The sequence below is a fragment of the Triticum aestivum genome, chromosome 3D (genome assembly GCF_018294505.1).
Source record: "Triticum aestivum cultivar Chinese Spring chromosome 3D, IWGSC CS RefSeq v2.1, whole genome shotgun sequence".
NCBI classification, from domain to species: Eukaryota; Viridiplantae; Streptophyta; class Magnoliopsida; order Poales; family Poaceae; genus Triticum; species Triticum aestivum.
This window is the reverse complement of record NC_057802.1, coordinates 132,583,749-132,603,299: the sequence shown is the minus strand read 5'-3', so window position 1 is coordinate 132,603,299 and position 19,551 is coordinate 132,583,749.

Sequence of the window (19,551 nt, the reverse complement as noted above, 5' to 3'; positions counted from 1 at the left end):
CTGCGACATTCTGGAGCAGGTGATGTGGATCTGGCGGGGAGGGACACCGCAGGCCTCATCTAAAAACTCAGGGGAGTGGGGCGACAGTATGGGGAATCGCTGGGTAACCTGAACTTATTATCTAAGCTAGGACGAACGGGCATACCGGCAGGGGTTAGCGGTGGCGGCCGTGAGCTAGGGTTTGAGGGGAGGAGGGGGCGGGCGGGGAATTGTGGAGGGGGAGGGGGAGAGCGGGGGACTGTCTGTGGGGGGGGGGGGGGTGGTGTTTGAGGATACGCCGGGGCTACTGAAAATTTTAGTAATGGTGGGTGGAGATGGTGGTGGACGAGGGACGGCGACGGTTCAAATGCCTCGGCTACTGCAATTTTACTATAAGGTCGGTACTGGAGGAGTGTGGGCGACGGTTGAAGTATGGCGGCTACTAAAATTTGGGTGAAGGAATTGATGCGGGGCGGGAGTGCCCAAGATCGCGCACGGTCCAATAACAATATGCATGCATGATAATAAGGATAACTGGCATGAAACCGCCGATTTTTGCAACGCTCAAGGCGGGTAGTTTGTTTTTTATATTTCTAGCTAGCTGGTCTATCACACACGGTTCGTCCTAGTTTCCAAATAAACTTACCCGCCTTTAGCTTGCACAGGTGGTGGTTTTACAGCGCACTTCACTACAAAAAAAAGACACATCCGTGACATTTTGGGCCGAACGGATTTTTTCTGTCATACTTATGACACTTCTATGACGATAATTGTGACAAAACCCGGTATCATCATAACTTCTATGACAAAAAATCATGATAGAAAATGGGCTTTTCGTCCTGGGCGGGCCGGAGACACAGCTGCATGACATTCTTTGGGCCGCCATGACGGAAAAAACCGTGGTAGAAGCGAGGGCGAGGAAAATATCGGGGTGTTCCCGGTTACGGTGGGTGGTCGGGGCCGAGCGATGCGCGTTTCTCTTGTACACGTACGCGCGTGTGTGCGAGGCGTTGGGCTCTAACTGAACCCGAGCGAGGCGTTCGCCTGTTGAACTCGAGCGATTGCACTGCAGGCTACGCGTTACTGAACCAGAGCGATCGATCGATGGCTGTTAACTGAACTCGATTGAGCAATTCCTTCGCTCATGCTGCTAACTGAAGCCGATCGATGCTGCCTCTGGATGAACAGTGATTGTTGCTGGAGGGGTTTGGATGAACAGTTCCCAGTGGGGGTGGATGAACAGGACCCCGTGGTGTTGCTTGTGGATGAACAGGACCCCGATCGATCGAGCCGGTTGGGGCTGGATGAACAGGACCCCATGGAGGGCTGGATGAATAGGACGACCCCGTGGAGGGCTGGATGAACAGTAGACGGTGCAGGGCTGGATGAACAGTAGCCCGTGGAGGGGTGGTTGAACAGGAGCCCGTGGAGAGGGCTGGTTGAACAGTAGCCGGTGGAGTAGCGCGCGGTGGAGGCTGGATGAACAGGAGACCGTGGATGAACAGTCGCATGTGGAGGCTGGAGGAGGTCGACGGTGGATGAACACTAGCCCGTGGAGGCTGGAGGGGGTCAACAGTGGAGATGAACAATATCCCGTGGAGTCCCGTTTTGCGGTACGCCACACCCCTCCCGATGAACAGGACCCCCGTTTCGACCGTAGCGCTCCAACACAAGTCCGTTTCCTCCGTTTTGCGGTACGCCACACCCCTCTCGATCAACATGACCCCGTTTCGACCGTAGGAGGTCCAACACAAGTTCGTTTCCTCCGTTTTGTGGTATGCCAGACCCCTCCTGATGAACAGGATCCCGTTTCGCACGTGGCCGGTCGAACATAAGGCCGTTTCCTCCGTTCTGCGGTACGCCAGGCCTCGTTTCCATTGGCTCTTCCATCCAAGCCCTCCCGATGAACACGACGACGCATTCCGTTCCGACCCAGCCGGTTGGCTCCCCATGAACACGACGACGATGTTGTTTCTCCGTTCCGACCCAGCCATGTACACGAGCCCTGGCCGTACGTATGCGCAAGTAGGCGTTCGAGACCCCGCCCGTATGTATGTACGTGGCCGTATTTTCTTTCTTGCACACTGGCCGTTGTACGTACGTGTACATGCTACATGCGTGCCTCTACTACGACCCGTGCGCGCTCTACATCGACCAGTATGTACGTACACGTTGGCGACCAGAATGACAACGCTACGTACGCTTCGACCAGGTGGGTCCCGACTGTCAGGCACTTCCTTGCGTGCGAAGATATAGCTGGTGGGTCCCAACAGTCAGGGGGGCGAATCGTTTTTTTTCAGACACACTTCCTTGCGTGCGAAGGTGTAGCTGGTGGGTCCCAGCAGTCAGGGGGAAACGTTTTTTTCATGAAATACTGTGGCCCATCCGGTGGGTCTCCGTTGTCAGGTGCAGGAATAATTATTTTGCGCGAAATAAGGAGGCACTTCCTTGCGGCTGCTGTGGACCCAGCTGTCAGCCTCTCCACGTACAGTACTCTTCTGATGGAAGTCGGTCGTTGACCACATTGACCACGCCGCGCCGAGAGCACCAAGGCGGTGGACGACGGCGAGGCCTAGGAAGGGGACGACGTGGAGCCGGGGAAGACGCGGTAGTGGATGCCCACGCGGAGAGGAGTACAAGGGTTCACTGGTTCGGCTGCGGTGTGAGGCTGCCGTCGCCGCAGAATAACAGGGGTGTGGGTGAGTAGAGGGATGGCCTGGCCAGCGGTGGGAGTAGTTGGTGGCGGTGAGACCTCCACGGCATCGCAGCCGGCCACGGGAGGCAGAAGCATGAGGCACGACCGGCGCTGGTTTGGGCGGCTGGAGCAAGAAGACCAGAGGTTGAAGAAGCACTACGGCCGTTGGATGGACATCGTATGGTCACTGGAGCTAGAATCGTTCATATTGACTAAGTTGACAAAGCCCTCTGTCCCCGTCAACTTAGTTGGCCCACAAGTCAGCCTCCCACTATTGTGGGTCCCAGCTAGCAGGGGGTATTCATTTTTTGTGTGTAATAAGGAGGCACTTCCTTACGTGCGAAGATATAGCTGGTGGGTCCGACCTGTCAGTGGTGGGAACTTTTTTTTCATGAAATACAGAGGCCCTTCCGGTGGGTCCCAGCTGTCAGGTGGAGGAATCATTATTTTGCGCGTAATAAGGAGGCATTTCCTTGCGTGCGGCCGTGGACCTAGCTGTCAGCCTCTCCACACACAGTCTACTTCCGATGGTGTCGTTCGTTGACCACGCTGCCCACTCCGCGCCGAGCGCATCCAAGGTGGTGGACGACGGCGAGGTCTAGGAAGGGGACGCCACGGAGCCGGGGAAGACGCGGCAGTGGATGCCCAAGCGGAGAGGAGTACGAGGGTTCACTGGTTCGGCTGCGGTGTGAGGCTGCCATCGCCGCAGGGCCTGGCTAGCGGTGGGAGTAGTAGGGGGCGGTGAGGCCTCAACAGCAGCATAGCCAGCCACTAGAGGCAGGAGCAAGCGGTCTCGCCGACGCTGGTTTTGGCGGCTGGTGCAAGAAGAGCATCGATTGAAGAAGCAGTAGGACCATTCGATTCAAATCCAGCGGTTACTGCTGCTAGAATCGTTTGTTGACTAAGTTGACAAGCCCTGCGTACGCGTCACTTAGTAGGCCCACAGGTCAGCCTCCCAACCGGTGCGCCCCAGATGTCAGTGGGAGGAATCATTTTTTTCGTGTAATAAGGAGGCAGTTGATTGCGTGCGGCCAGGCCAGCGGAGGGAGTAGGGTGGGCCGGGGAAGCCTGCGCGGCATCACAGCGGGCCACAAGAGGAGGGAGCAGGCAGTCCCGCTGGCGCTAGTTTAGGCAGCTGGAGCAGGAAGATCAGAGATTGAAGAAGCACGTCGGCCGTTGGATGGACATCCAACACTCACTGCTACTAGAATCGTGTGTTGACTGACAAAGCCTTGCGTAAACAAGTTAGCCTCAAAATCTGTGGCGTGTACAGCCCATTTGTTATTATTTTATAATTTTTACTCATTTTCTAATTCATATGGAATTTATTGCAGCCCGTTTTCCATTTTTAGAATTGCTGCCCATTTTCTGGTCAGTACCAGGGTTAAAAAAATTAACTAAATATGTGCGAAATTTTGAAAATTCGCAAATTTTTGTTGGGGAACAAAATATTCTTAATCGAAAAATTAGTAGCCATACTAAAACAAATTTAAAAATAAATTAGTACTATGTCATGTTAAATCCAATGAAATACTCCCTCCGTCCCAAAATTCTTGTCTTAGATTTGTCTAAATACGGATGTATCAAGTCACGTTTTGGTATTAGATACATCCGTATCTAGACTAATCTAAGACAAGAATTTTGGGACGGAGGGAATATGAGATATCAGTGAAGAACAAAAACAAAAAAGAAACTAATATCCCATTTGCTATATTTTTTTTGGAATTTTCAACCCCTTTTGATATTACTTTTAACAGACACTGACCATACTCTTTGGCCAGGCCGGAATGCATCCCTCCTCGTCTTGAAAGATTTGCAGCCCAGTAAGTCGGAGAAAACAAATAGGCCTAGCTTGGGTATTCTTCAAAAAGAAATACTGGGCTACCTATTTTCCCAAAGAAAAAACTTCTGGGCTGGTCATGTTGTTAGACGGGCCACAGAGACCGCACAACCCAGTTCATAGCCTGCTCCTCCGAATTACTACTCAAAAAAAGTTGTGCAATTCTGTCGTTAATTGACTATACGTTGAAAATGATGTGGGTCCCAGATATCAGCAGGGTGGATTAGAGTAAAAAAACGAGGGGTTCATCTGAGTAGTAAAAGAGGCGCTTGCTTGTGTTCGGGAGTGGACCTGGTGGGTCCGTACTGTCATACTCACAACTACAGTCCTCTCCCGATTCACTATGTTGACAGGGACCGTTTCGGAAAAAAACTATGTTGACAGGGGGCCGGACGGCGGCGCCGCGGCGAGCGCACCAAGGCGGAGGATAAAGTGCTGTCGCCAATGTGCTGGGCTGGGTTGGACATTCTTATTGAAAAATAAAAATGGACCGGAACTATTTACGACGTTGACTACGATTTGCATGGGTCCGCTGGTTGCAGGAAGAAAATGCTGGGAGAAAGAAGACTGGTCGCTATCTTTGCCTAAGAATAATATCGACTGAATGTAACGACACTATCATAGGAAATAATATCCTCCTGTTAAATCGTGAATTTAAAGAACTGGTGCATGAGCATTTAGCTTTATTTATCTATTTACTTATTTATGTTTAGGGGACCATGAGCATGTACCTGGGCCGGATTCATGTGAGAGCCTCCCTTCCAGTTAATTATGGGCTCCTCTATTGGGCCTTCATCAGTGGGCTGCATGTTATCAACAAGTGGAAAATGTGTTCCGTACGAAAAATAGTATGCGCTACGTACGGTACGGGGCACTAAAGGATCGAACCGTGCAACGACTTCCAAAACATTGTGTTTGTCGTTCTAACAACACATTTATTCAACCAACAGACGAAATATACTACTGATTGTACATTGAAAACAGCAGCAGCAGCAACCAGGGCTGGGGGTGCAACAGAAGCAGTAAGCAGGCCAGAAGAGTGAAGACGCAGCTCTCTCTTCCAAACCAAACATCAGCCATCATTACAAAAGGGCTACCAAAAAAGAACAAGTGTATGCATCAAACTAAATAAAGATCCTACTACACCAAGTGTACGCATCTAACTAACTGGCTCAGTTAGACGTTACTATTTATTAAGCTGTGGAGATTGGCTGACGGCTTGAACCAGATGGGTGCCTGACGGGGGAAACTCCAGCCAGCAGGTCGAAGTCTGATACTTGCGACCCTCTCTCCTACTTTGGGCTGCAGAGCGTGGCGGCACATATCAGGGTATGGTGCATGCAGAGACGCATGGTACGCTGTGTACACACAGTTTTGCCTGATGAACGAAACCGCGCTGCCATCATGATCCTTGCCGTCGGTTATCTCCTGGTTAATCGGATAATTCAGTCCGACAAACAGAGAGCGTGTACCAAGGCTACTTACCAACCTCCAGTCAAAAATTCCTGAAGGCCCAGAGAAGCTGGGATCCTGCTCAAAGACCTTGCAGTGACTGTGATTGTATTCCACGAAACAACGCGTCCGGTACGTGCGAACAATCATCAATTGTTCGCCGTCGTCTGATCGAGCCAGGAACCACCTGCAACTGCCATGCCGCTTTTCTTTGAAAGGTTCTGGGATTAGGAAGGGTAGGGACACCAGGCGGCCTACAACATCATATCAAGTTGGAGTCAAATAAAAAAGGGCTCTTGATGTAGTCAATCTTAAGAACAGCATGTTATGAGCATGAATATTTTTTCAGTAAATGTTGACAGTAATATAAGCAAGCCATCATGATATCATAGGAAAGTAACATACTGCTGTAACAGCCATTTGTAGCGATGACTGGAGTAGGCCAGCAATACGTCCAGCCATAGAAGGAGTCGACAGCGTAAATGAAGCCCTTGTGTTCAATGGCATCAGAGAACCATGGAGGATGTATGATCCTGCGATGGACGTGCAGATTTATCCACTTACCGCAGTGACCTGTCAGATAGGCGAGACCGCGGTTGAAGAACGCAATTAGCCTGAAGTCTTTATAATTCGCAGATCTTGTGGGCACTTGGCAGATTACAACCTTGAGCAAATCAAACTTGGTATCATGTTGGCTACTGTAAGATTCCGAGTATTCTGGGCCGCGGTGCCAAAGCAGTGCAGTGTTAATCGAAGGAAGGGGGATCAATCGCCGGGTGTAGACCTCCACGAGCATCTAGCTACCGCGGACCGTCGACGAGCACCATCCAAGACGTGTTCATGCCGACCCAGTACATACCGTTAATGTAGTTGAGGGTGACGGGGATCGGATCGCAGTCAAGGGGGTTGATGCTCGCCACCCTATGATCGTTATGCTGCGTGACATGCCGTTTCTGAAGATCAGGCGGCATCAGCAAGCAAGGAGCTGGCTTAAAAAGCTCCGGCCTGAGGGCTTTGAGTAAACGGTACAGCCCCGACGAGCACGCGGCGAGCGGCATGGTACTGAGATTGTCCACACGCGAAACAATGAGCTTGATTACCTCTGTGGGGAGCGAATTCCAGCCACTCTTTCGGCGGACGCTGCTCGGTTCTGCCATTGTTAGTGCTTGGGTTTTGGACGAGGGGGGGGGCGCCTTAGCGGGGATGGAAGATTGGATGAGGGGGAGGCGCCTTAGCGGGGATGGAAGAGCGGACAAAGATGGAGAAGCGAATATGTGCTGCGGGAAGTGGACAGGTGATGATGACTACAGCACGCCGCTTGACTTACGAGAAACATACCAGCAGCGTAGGGTCATATCGAAGTCAGACAACTTGCTTGAGTGATCACAGTACTGGTACTCCCTATAGTACCTACTACTATGCCCTAACTTGCTTGAGTAGAGTAGTAGTGGAGTAGGACTCTGCTCTACTACTAGCACCGGAGGAGTAGTATATTCTAATCTAAAATAGTTACAAACTTCAATGCCCGAGCGTGGAACGACTACGAACCGCCATCGGTGCTAACTCCAATCCCCAGCAAACGTTCGCTGGGAGACATGGCAGTTGCAAACGCCCGCGACGCAGTTACAGTACGTGTGTAAGGGTGGCGGTTTTGTCAAATACTATGGCTTAAAAACAGTACGTGGGATTCGCCAGGATTGAGCTCGTGCCGAACAATCGCCAGATATCATTACTAAAAAAAAGGTCACTACTGGCCCTTGGCGGAGAACATCAAGTACGAGACGTGCTACCCGTTCACCATGCCGGAGTCGCTGGAGGATCACCGCCGCCTGCTAGTCTCGGAGGAGGACGGCAGCGTCTTCCTCTTGATCGTGGGCACCGGCGAGGCCCGCGCAGGCCGCCGCCCCGTCTCTGTAGTGTGCGTCAGGGGCGACGCCGCTGACGCTGACACTGACACGAGGCCGATGTACGGGTGCGTGCTCACTGTTACTACCCCTCTGAGGTACATGGGCGGCGACACCGGCTCCATCATGCTGACTACGACTGTGCAGAGCTAGGACCTTCCCGCCGATGTGGACATGGAAGACGCATGGTATGATTTACCCCCCAACGCGGTGCACGGGGACTCCAAGGAGGTTCACCTGGACATACGCATTATCAAGTTAAATGTTGATCATTAGTCTTCGCTCAGTGTAATCCGCTGTCTAAGCATGTGGAGACTTCCATGCATGATCTTGCTCTATTGGAGTATCGCGCATGAATAAAAGTGTATCCATTTATAGTTTAGTCTAGAATCTTCCTTGTATGATTTTTTACTACAGTACTGGTGAAAGACTTACTATGAACCATTTCTTACATCTCCTCTGCCCCTTCCAAGTCATCCTGATTTAATCCCTCCGTCTAGGTGTATAAGGGCATGGTTAATACTTAATAGTATAGCCAACTGTTGACTATAAGAAAGTGCCATGTCATCTGTAGCCAACATGTATAACAATTGATACTCAAAAACTAATTCTTAAAGATCATTTCTTGCAAAGCACAATAAGTGTTATTTCTTCACAAGTTTTGGATGCAGGTTGAACAGTTGAACGCTTTTGTTTGCAAAAGATACCTTTTTATCTATTTCACCCGGATGTTTGTGAGCTCTAGAGATGACCCCCACATCCTTTGTCAAAATAAACAACTCCCCGATCAATGCATTTCACTCTTCCGTGCAACGCACGGGCACCTTACTACTATAGATTAGTACGACCAAAAATTGAACTAACATTATATATAGTACGATAAATGCTGATGCATGTCACCTAAAATTATATCATTGAAAACTATGTTCAAATACGAATCCAACGATATAGTTTTTGTTGACATGCACTAACATTTTGTCAGTTAAATCTTCAGTCAAATTCAATGGGGGACTAATAAACCACGACCGATGTAGTACAAGTGTAGAGGGCGGCGCTGCACAGGAGTCTCACTCTCACCCGCTCGTGGCGCGCAGTAAAGCCGTCATATCACAAAACCCAACCACTGCCAGTAATAAGTGGCCTGGTAAAATAAACGGACAAGCAACCATCACATCCCTCCGTCTTTTTTGCATTTCATCTCTCTGCATTTACTTTCTCTGGTTCATCTCGCACACTCGATCCCTAGCTACTACTCCTAGTATCCCTAGCTACTACTCCTAGGGCTAATTCTTTTGGCGGCTTAAAAAATAAGCCGTCTCTTCCCCAGCTTTTCCCATAAGACTAGTCACAGTGGAGAGTAACATTAAGGCGCCTCACTCATTTATTTGGGCTTCTAAACTACTACTAGTACCTCCGTCCTGGTTTATTCGTCACCATTGTAATTTGTGGTAAATTTTGACCAAAGATTTAACTGATAAAATGTTAGTGCATGTGACATGCACAAACATTTCATTAGTTAAATTTATGATCAAAATTTGACACAGATTACAATGGGGACCAATAAACCAGGACGGAGCTAGTAGTAATGGGATTACTACTAATCTAGAAGCCTAAACAAACTGGCCCCTGGTACTCCTACTAGTAGTACTAGTACTCAAGTTGGAATTCCAATTGCACGGCACAACTTGTTAGGCAAAAAATTCGATACAGGGTGTAGGAAGCGGTTTGGGAATTTGCATGCCTTTCCGACCAGTGAGATACTCCGTACAAAGTACGACAGAGAAATAACCACAGAGAAGGAAGCTAAAAGTAAACATTCAATGAGCAGTTTTGCATTTGTTTTGCATTGAATCGTTTCACAAGCTTGACTAGTGCTGTTTTTCTACTTTTACAAAAACCGCATCGTAATGTTCAAACGTGCATTTGCACGTACATAAGTAATAGTAGTACTCCCTCCGTCTAGGTGTATAAAGTCTTCCCTCCTTCTTGGTCACGGTGCACAACCAAAGATGACTTATTCACCTGGACGGAGGGAGTAGCACAGTCTGCAAGCATATATAGAGAGAGACGTGTAGTGCGATAGTATATAGTAAAGTTTGTGCTATATGCACGTACTTACAAAATGCGTACAGATACACAAGGTTTCCAAACTTTCCCTTTTACATACTTAATTAAGGACGCTAATAATTCCCGAACGTTCGGATTTATCATTTGCGTCCCAAAACTAATGAGATCACCTTACGAAACTAAATTATACTCCTACTAAAAGCCATGACGCTCGCAGGAGCGCTTGCGGCGCGCCACGAGTGCCCTGGTGCGCGGCCGTTTCCCAGCGCACCGACACAACGCCTCTTCCTTAGCCTCGCAACTCGCGAGGTGCTGATTGGCGGCTTGCCGGCGGGCGAGCGCGATCTCACCGGTGTGGTGATCCGGCGCCAATAGGTACTCCTCCTCGCTGGAAGCGTGCACCCGGTCCACGTACCGCCAAGCGTAGATGAGGCGCTTGGGCCCGACTGCACTCAGGGCTTTGGCACGGGCGTCCTCCGCCACCCTCACGGCCCTTGCGCGAGCCTTCTGCCAAAGAGCCAATTGCCTCACTCTCTCGGATGCGACATAGACCTGCCAGGCAGCTTGCCCCGTGGCACGCTTCTCTTCCTCGTCCTTCTTCTCCGCCTCTATTTTGGCGTGCTCTGCCGGCGGCAAAGCCTCCCACATGGCGACATCCATTTCTTTCCAAAGCTCCTCAAGGCTCGGGGGCTCGGCGGGCGGCGCGGCGTTCTCCTCGTAGCGGGGAGCCGATGCGTCCTCCGACGCGCGTGCTGGCGAGATTGGGAACGCCGACGCGTCCACCTCGACGCGTCGTGGCGAGGAGTGGAACGCCGACGCGTCCTCCTCGACTAGTGGCGGCGAGGAACGGAACAGAGATGCGTGACGGTCCAGGCGGTGCAGCGAGGGGCGCCTAGGGCTTGGGAGGGGCGATGCCATGGTGGTCAACGTGAGAGGGAGGGGGAGGAGATAGCGATGAACGTGAGCGTTCTTCCGAATGTCGTGGGAGGCGCAGTATTTATAGCGAGCAATGGCACACCTACGTAAGATATGGACTGAGCTGCACTGACTTAACTGCAGGTCCAGTTGCGTCACTGACATGTGGGCCAGACCCCTGTTGGGCCCATATGTCAGTGACCCAATGCACCTGCAGTTAAGTAACTGAAGCAGCGTCCCGAAAGATATGTTGCATGATTAATGTAACAACTACGTGGGCATAATTGTTGTAGTAAATTACGGGGGAGGGAAGGGGTGGAAATATTGCTGGTCACAACGGATTGGACGAGCGCGGGGGGAGGAGAGTCGTGCATGCAGATTTTTTCCACACGGGGTGGAGTGGTGGGACCGCCGGAGGGAGAAGGAGAGTCTGGCAGGCATATTGTTTCCACACATGGAGAGGAAAAGATTTGGAGACGAACGGGCTTCCTGCAGGTATGGGGAACGGTGCATAATAAGTCATCTTGCATGCCGGGCTAGGTATAGTCTCAAGTCATTAAAAACATACACACCCCACACATGTTCATATTTCAAGGTGCACTAAATTATTGCATGCGATGATTAAGGCTGGCCATAATGGTGGTATCTTAGCTGGTATCATGCACACGGGAATAGCAAACATGCTGATGTGGCAAAGAATTAAAGAAGAGAGGGGGGTTAGAGTAAGTAGTGTTCATGCATGCATTGGTAAACACATTTTTTGTGAAGAACGACAGCATTAGTTGAGTACTTTTGCAGACTACAAAAACTATTCCACCGCCTCTATCTTGCTAAGAGTAGGTGAAATTTTGAATCGAGCCCTTTAAACTAGAAGGGAGGTAGTAGTACTCTAATAGCTAACCTTGTTGTGATGGCAAGATAGGACATGTCACGGACCTGGACGGAGGAACTAGTCTGCATTGTGCATTTAAGTTTTGTCTGAAGTCAATACTTTGACCAAACTTATAGAAAAATGTATCAACATTCACAATGTCAAATCAATATTTTTATACTCATTATAAAACGTAGTTCTTATACTCATTATAATCAGTATTGTAGATATTGATATTTTTACTATAAATTTGGTCAAACACTTTGCAAACGGTTGACGGAAGTAAAAAGGACCAGAGGAAGTATCATGCATGCGGAGTAGGTAAAAAATTTGCTCATTTATAGCCGGTCGAAGTCTCAAAGGGCGCGACCGCGCGAGGGAGGCGAAGGTCGTGGGAGGCGCGATGGTTGACGAAATTAAGTGAAGTTACCCACGCACCGGCATGGCGTGCGAACAAGCAAAAGCTATACCATCAGGCCTACGATATGGGTCTAGTAGACATGACATCTAGTGGGTCCCGCATAGTTCTCGAGAACTCTTTGGGGGCTTGCAGCCGTTTATCCACCGGGCAAGCCAGCAACCCCACGCCTTTCGCACGCCCTACTCGTCCCCGTCTTCTACTAGCACAGTACCTTTCAACAGCTCGCTCCCAGTCATCCTGTCCTTTCACATTACACCAGTTCAACTTCTCCTAACCCTCCTCCAAAATCCATGGCCTCCCAATTCTCCATGGTCGCCGCTGAGTACCAGGTTAGAGCCATCACCGGTGATGAGTTCATCGTCATCTACACACGTGGATCCACGATGGTGAAAGCGTGCCTTGCTCGCTTCCTACGCATGTTCAACAGTTCAACGGATGAGTGGGTCGCTGGGCTAGATGTTGAGTACACCACAGTCCTGCAAAGAGAGAAGATTCTAAAGGAGGCAGAGAAGAAGAAGCCCGCCGTGATCCAGGTTTGTGTACATAACGTGTGCTTGGTTTACCACGTATGCCATGCCGACGTTGAGTGCCAGGATTTTAATAACTTCCTCAAGGACGAAAGAGTGAAATTCGTTACTGTAGACTTTAGGAATGGAGGGATGTCCTGGGTCGGATAGGCCTCGTTGTAGGCCAGCCCTTCGATCTCCAGAAGGCAAGCCTGGTGTCCTCCTCTCAGCCTTCAATGCTAACCCTGGCAGCAGCCATGATTGATCCTTCGTACGCTAAACTGAAGAAACCTCACCTTGAGTTTCATCATGCATGGGAGTCGAAGACATTAGATGAAGATCACATCCTGTACACAGCAATGGATGCCTACCTTTGTTTAAATATCTACAAGGGTTGGATGAAGAAGCAGAGCACAGTGTCCGGTTCAAGCAAAGAAGCGTCGGCGAAGAGGAACAGGAAGAGGGACGAGGACGAAGTCGACGACATGGACTCGGACTCCGAGTAGGTGGCAGTGCCGTCGCTCATGCTGGTTCTACTGCAGTGTCAAGCGGACTAGTTGCTTAGTTTATTTTCAAGGGTGTGTTGTGCTGAGGCCCCAGTAGAACTATGTTTACGTTCTTTCTCGTTATTTGAACTCTTTAGTACATACAGTAGTACTAGTACTATGTCTTACTACTGTTCTTCTTGCAGTTGGTACTACTGCTCGTATCTTCGTGTTCCTACTGTACTTAATACATTCGTACTAGTAGTATAATTTGGGTCAGTCCATTTGTGAAAGAAGTTCGACGGAGCGAAGGAAGAAGACGGCAGAGAAGCTACCCTAGTATCTATATTAGGGTGGCAGGGTGCCCATGATCTATCTTATGAGTGTTGGGTGTGGAATGTAGTTCGCCGGAAAAAAATGGATCATGCCCGGGGTTAAATGGATGGCGGGGGTGGGGGGAGCATGGCGGTGGCAGGCAGTTCAGGGGAGGGTGCGGCGGAGGCGGCAGGCGGTTAGGCGTGTGGCGGGCTGAGAAGATGAACCGTGTATCAATTTCGGAGGTTGAAGAAGCCCTTCTAGCCATCCATGTTGCATCAAACGGCTCACAAGAGTCGACCGACCCAAATTGCTCCTTCAGATTGCAGGATCCACGTGGCATTCAAGGTCTCAAAGGTAGATGATAATCCCCAAGTGCAGGGAATCATCGTAGCAATTCCCAAAGGTGGAAGTGATAAGTATGGAGTGTCGAACCCACAAGGAGCTAAAGGTAAGATCAATATTCTCTCAAGTCCTATCTGCCACTGATACGACTCTACGTACACCGAACGTTTGCTTCCAACTAGAAACGAGAAATAAAACTACGTTGTGGGTATGAAGAGGATAACTTTGCATGATATCGGAGAGCTAAAACATAAAAGTAGGTGCTGTTATCATAAAGTTAGATTATATTACAAAATATTATAAATAGCGAGTGTGGAATAATGATGGGTCGGTGTGCGGAATTATCCTAGGCAATCATTAACAAGACCGGTAGTCGTCATTGCAATTTCATATGAGGGAGAGGCGTAAGCTAACATACTTTCTCTTCTTGGATCATATGCACTTATGATTGGAACTCTAGCAAGCATCCGCAACTACTAAAGATCATTAAGGTAAAACCCAACCATAGCATTAAAGCATCAAGTCCCCTTTATCCCATACGCAACAAACCCCTTACTCGGGTTTATGCTTCTGTCACTCAAGCAACCCACTATAAGCAAATCATGAACGTATTGCAACACCCTACAGCGGGAATCCCTCACGCTTGCGCGACACGGAGGGCACAATAGGACAACACCAAAATAAAACATACAACTCGTACCAATCTAGATCATCAATCAACCCAAAGACAAAGGATATCTACTCAAAACATCATAGGATGGCAACACATCATTGGATCATAATATGTGGCATAAAGCACCATGTTCAAGTAAGGATTACAGCGGGGTGCGGGTGAGTGGACCACGTAAAAGAGATGAGGATGGTGATGATGGTGGTGATGTTGATGAAGACGATCACCGCGGCGATGATTCCCCTCCCGATGGCACTCCGGCGCCACCAAGAGAGAGGAGGAGAGGTTCTCCCCCTTGTGGTTCCTCCTCCATGGCCTCCCCCCTAGATGGGGAGAGGTTCTCCCTCTGGTCCTTGGCCTTCATGGCGATGATGGCCCCTCCGAGATCCTCCTCCATGGCCTCCGGTGATGATGGCCCCCTCCGACAGGGTGCCAGAGAGGGCCTAGATTGATTTGTCGTGGCTACAAAGGCTTGCGGCGGCGGAACTTCCGATCTAGGTTAATTTTCCGAGGTTTCTGTATTTATAGGAATTTTTTGCGTCGGTCTCACGTCAAGGAGGTGCCCGAGCTGTCCACGAGGCAGGCCCACGCGCCCAGGGGGTGGGCGCCCCCCCACCCTCGTGGGTAGCTCGGGACTCTTCTGGCCCAACTCCGATGCTCCGTGGTCTTCTTTTGGTCCATAAAAAATCATCAAAAATTGGCACGTCAATTGGAATCCGTCTGGTATTCCTTTTCTGCAAAACTCAAAAATAAGGAGAAAACAGAAACTGGCACTGGGCTCTAGGTTAATAGGTTAGTCCCAAGAATCATACAAAATAGCATATAAATGCATATAAAACATCTAAGATGGATAATATAATAGCATGAATACTTCATAAATTATAGATACGTTGGAGACGTATCAGTAGATTCCGCGTCCGCACCCGGTTTGCGGGCTCGACGCGCACGCGACCGGCTTCCGCCGCGACAGCCACCATGTGCGCCTCCTCCGCGCGGGCGGAGACGACATTGATATGCTAGTTCCTCCTCGCCGGCGTGCTGGAGCACGCGCTCGTCCTCCTCTTTGTATGCTGCGTGCATAGACGCGGCTCCACCAGCTGCTCGCGTGCTTGGCAGCGCGGCGGCATCGCGAGGAGGGACTGCAGACGACGTGAGCGGGCGAGCCTTCGGCTTCATGGCACAAGGATGGCGGCGACACGGCGGTGATGGGCGAGAAATTGTTGGCCGAAGCAGGCGGGCGCTGGCATGCACAACGACGGCGGCATATTTATGAGTGCGCGTATGGGAGCTTAGTTTAGTTTTATATAGGGTTGGTCAAACTTAAAAGAAAACCGTACTAGTACACATAAACATTAGACTTAGGCAGCGCTTTTATTAGTTACCACAGCCACGATATGGAATCCTGTGTAAGCGCGTGAACCGCGGCCGCGCGGTCGATCGAACGGTGCGTCACCGTGTCGCTCTTGAAGGACATCCACCGAACCTTTTTGTGTGTGTGAAAATAATCCCCAAATATTACTCAACTTTTTTTCCTGGAAAAGTTCTTGACGCTACAATATTTCCATATTTGAATTTAGCTCCAGTTCGTGTTTATTTGGATTTGGGCGTTTTAGGTGCGCCCTAGTTTTTTTAATACTGATTTTGTGTGTGTGACTGAGCGAGAACGTGTGTATGTGTCCATATGTGTGTTGTGGCGGAAGGGCAATGTGGAGACGGTGTGCGTGTGATAGAGACATAGAGAGGTGTGAATGTGCAAATGATCATGCATGAGTGAGACATAGACAGATGCCGATACGTTGTGTATACACGAGAGAACGGTCTTCTATTTTACTTGTGTGTGTGTGTGTATTTGTGTGTGTGTGTGTGAGAGAGAGAGGAGCATCCGTAACACAACAACCATCTCTCTCGATTCGTTCGTCCCTCGCACGATCGCATGTAACACATGCATCAACGCGCACATTTTGACACCCTCACCCGGCCCCTGCCCACCTCAAGGCCCGCACATCGCTCTCTATCTCGCACGCACAATCTCTTCGTGAATACCCTGTTTAGCATGTAGCTTTCCGTCACATACACACACATTTCTCTCCTTAGGTTTGTTTTCTCTCAATATCTAACACACACACACACACCCCCTCCCCCGAGCACACAATTCATCCCCATCCAAGGTTATATGGCGACCACTCTCGCTTGTGCTTCTCTGCACCCCAGCATGCACAACACCTCAATCTTCAAAGAGGGCATCGAGGAGATCGAAGACGGCGACCACACTGCGCTAGCGAATGCGGGGCCATTTGGAAGCAGGATGATGTGACGACGGCTGACTGACTCCTCCCCCACCCTCTCTCTCGCACAAAATTACCAATCCCTCTCCCCCCCGCACAAAATTATCAATCCCTCAACCCACGAGATCCTTCCCCTCTCGTCCATGTTTTTCTAGCTCTCTCATCAAACCTGTTGTCTCTTCTCCTTCCACGTGTACAGAATCCGGATGCACACGCATCTCACGTATATTACATGTCTCCATCTTTCTCACAGACCTAACTTCTTCCTCTCTCTCTATATATATATCTCTCTCTCTGTTTTGTTAGGTTTATCTCCTACTCTCTCGTCCACATACATACAATCTTTCCCGCCCTATCTGCTCCATCTTCACAAGCTCTCTTTGCACGTTTCATTCACACATTGGGATGTGTTCAAAATGTTGCTTTTATAATGGCTGATGTAGAGTTATTGTTGGTTTTGTTGCATCCTACAAAGTAATAACTATGAAATGCATTTTGATTGTCATTTGACTGGGATTATGTGAGTTTGAGCATGTTGTGAAGTACTATAGACCTCGTATACATCTTGGAATTTGACAATGATTGTAACTATTGAATTGTATAGACCATTACATTCGAAGTCAGTAGCCTAATATATTTATTTCACAAATTCAACAAATTCACTACAAACTAAGAAAACAAATGTGTACTCCCTCCGTTTTTATTTAAGTCCGCGTATTAGCATTGGTCAAAGTCAAGTTTTGTAAACTCTCAAAAAGTTTATAACAAAAAATATTAACATATACAATAACAAATAAATACCATTAGATTCATTATTGAATGTTCTTTCAGATCATACATATTTGTTACCATAAATGTCTATATTTTTCTATAAACTTGGTCAAACTTTAGGAAGTTTGACTTCGGTCGAACCTAATATGCAGAGTTTACTAGTACTACTCGCTAGTTGCTTAGCCGAATCACCCAACACGCCACACAGGGAGTTCAGTGTCACAAAATTTTGAGGTCGGCGGGAAAATCTCCCGCGACCCTGATTCGAGCAGTGGGAAGTTACCATCATAGCCTTCGGAACAGGCCTACGGATGACGGTTGGTAGGGGGCTGTTTTCGTAACTTCAAGTTCACCCTACCTAGCCAACCCCACCCCGGCACCCAGAGTAGTACACCTGGATACTCCCCATTTTCTATCCCCACCGCAAAATAGACTTCTCCACGGCACCACAGCCTTCGTGCTCCTCCCCTTCTACATCAGCGCACTCATCCACCGCAGCGCATCTGCCTCATCGACGACCTCGTATGCCGCACTGGAGCCGGTCCACCGTCATCATCGTACATGGAGCCTCTTCCCCGACACCGTCTTCCATGGTCTCGGATCTGCTTCCCGGAAGCCGACGCCAAGCGCAGAAGCACCACTGTTGTGGACAATGAACTGACTCCCGTTGCCGACCATGACTCACAGAGGCCGTCGCGACCATCGTTCTCCTCCTCGATTGGTAATGTGTGTATTGAATCACTTAGCAGTACATGTGCAGTTCCAATTTTGTCATACATACCCTTCAAATTTCCTGGGTGCTATTGTTCCCGTAAAAGTAATTGGTTATAGCCTCCATTGTCCAACAGAATATCAGCTTGTAATTGTGCGTCGCTCCTGTATCGCGCTGTGCTTGGGTAGGTTTTTCATCTGCAACCAATAGTGTGGCAAATGATGGAAAATTTGATGGAAAGTTTTTTAGAACTAGCAAGATGCCCATGCGTTGCATGCATCAAGATGCATTTGTATGAGTAGTTTATCTTGTGGGAGAAAAGGATGAACGAGGGAAGGCCTTATTTGCAAATCTGGAGAGGGGTGTGGGTATCTTTTTGCAAAATTGCCATTGTTTCCTTCCTATATGTCAGATATAAATCGGACGGCCTATATTGCAGGATGGCAGGCACACCATCATCACCAACTCTTTTTTTTATAAGAAAAAAAGTAGAGAGTAGAGAAGTAGAGATAAATATTAAATATAAAATAAATATAACAGTAGAGAAGAGAGTAGAGATAGCAGAGACGTCAGGAAAGGATTGCGCGCGCAGGAAAAAGCGGCCGAACGTGCGCTAGTTTTGACGCGCGACATCCGGCGCGCTTTATAAAATCCAACGCCCTCCCACCGCTCTGTGCCTTGCCACCGCTCTCTCCCCGCTCTTTCTCGCCTCACCGCCGCCGCGTCGCCGGGAAACTTGGGGATACCGTGGCGTTTGCGCGCACCCCTCCGACGGCTTCTCCGCCGAGATCCGGTTCCGCTGGATGCGCCTCGGCCTCGGCAATTTCGACACCGCCAACGAGGCCGCCCGCGCGTACGACGCGGCGGCGTGGCGCCTCTGGTGGCGTCATAGAACATTGAACTTCACTAACATGCCGATGCGGGAGCGGGCACAGGAGCTCGCGCCTCTGCCATGGCTTATCAGCGACGAGGATCGTCGCGACAACCGGAGGCGGGAGCACCGTCTCGGCATCGTCGAGATGGACGAGGAAGCCATGGCACTATGGCGCCAACGCTTCCCGCAGGACATCATCAACGAGCGCGAGTTCTATGTGCAAAGGAGGGCGGAGAGGGATAAGAGGAGGGCGGAGCGAGCCGCCTATCGCAAGGACAAGCGTAGGCGAAAAGCGGACGCTCAATTCAACATGAGGCTAGGAGCAGCGTCGCCCTGGGAATCTGACGACGATCGGTATCTTCACGCCTACAGTCAGACGTCAGAGGAGGACATCACCGAGGAGGAGTCGGATGACGAGGAGTAGTTGAATAATCTATTTTGTTA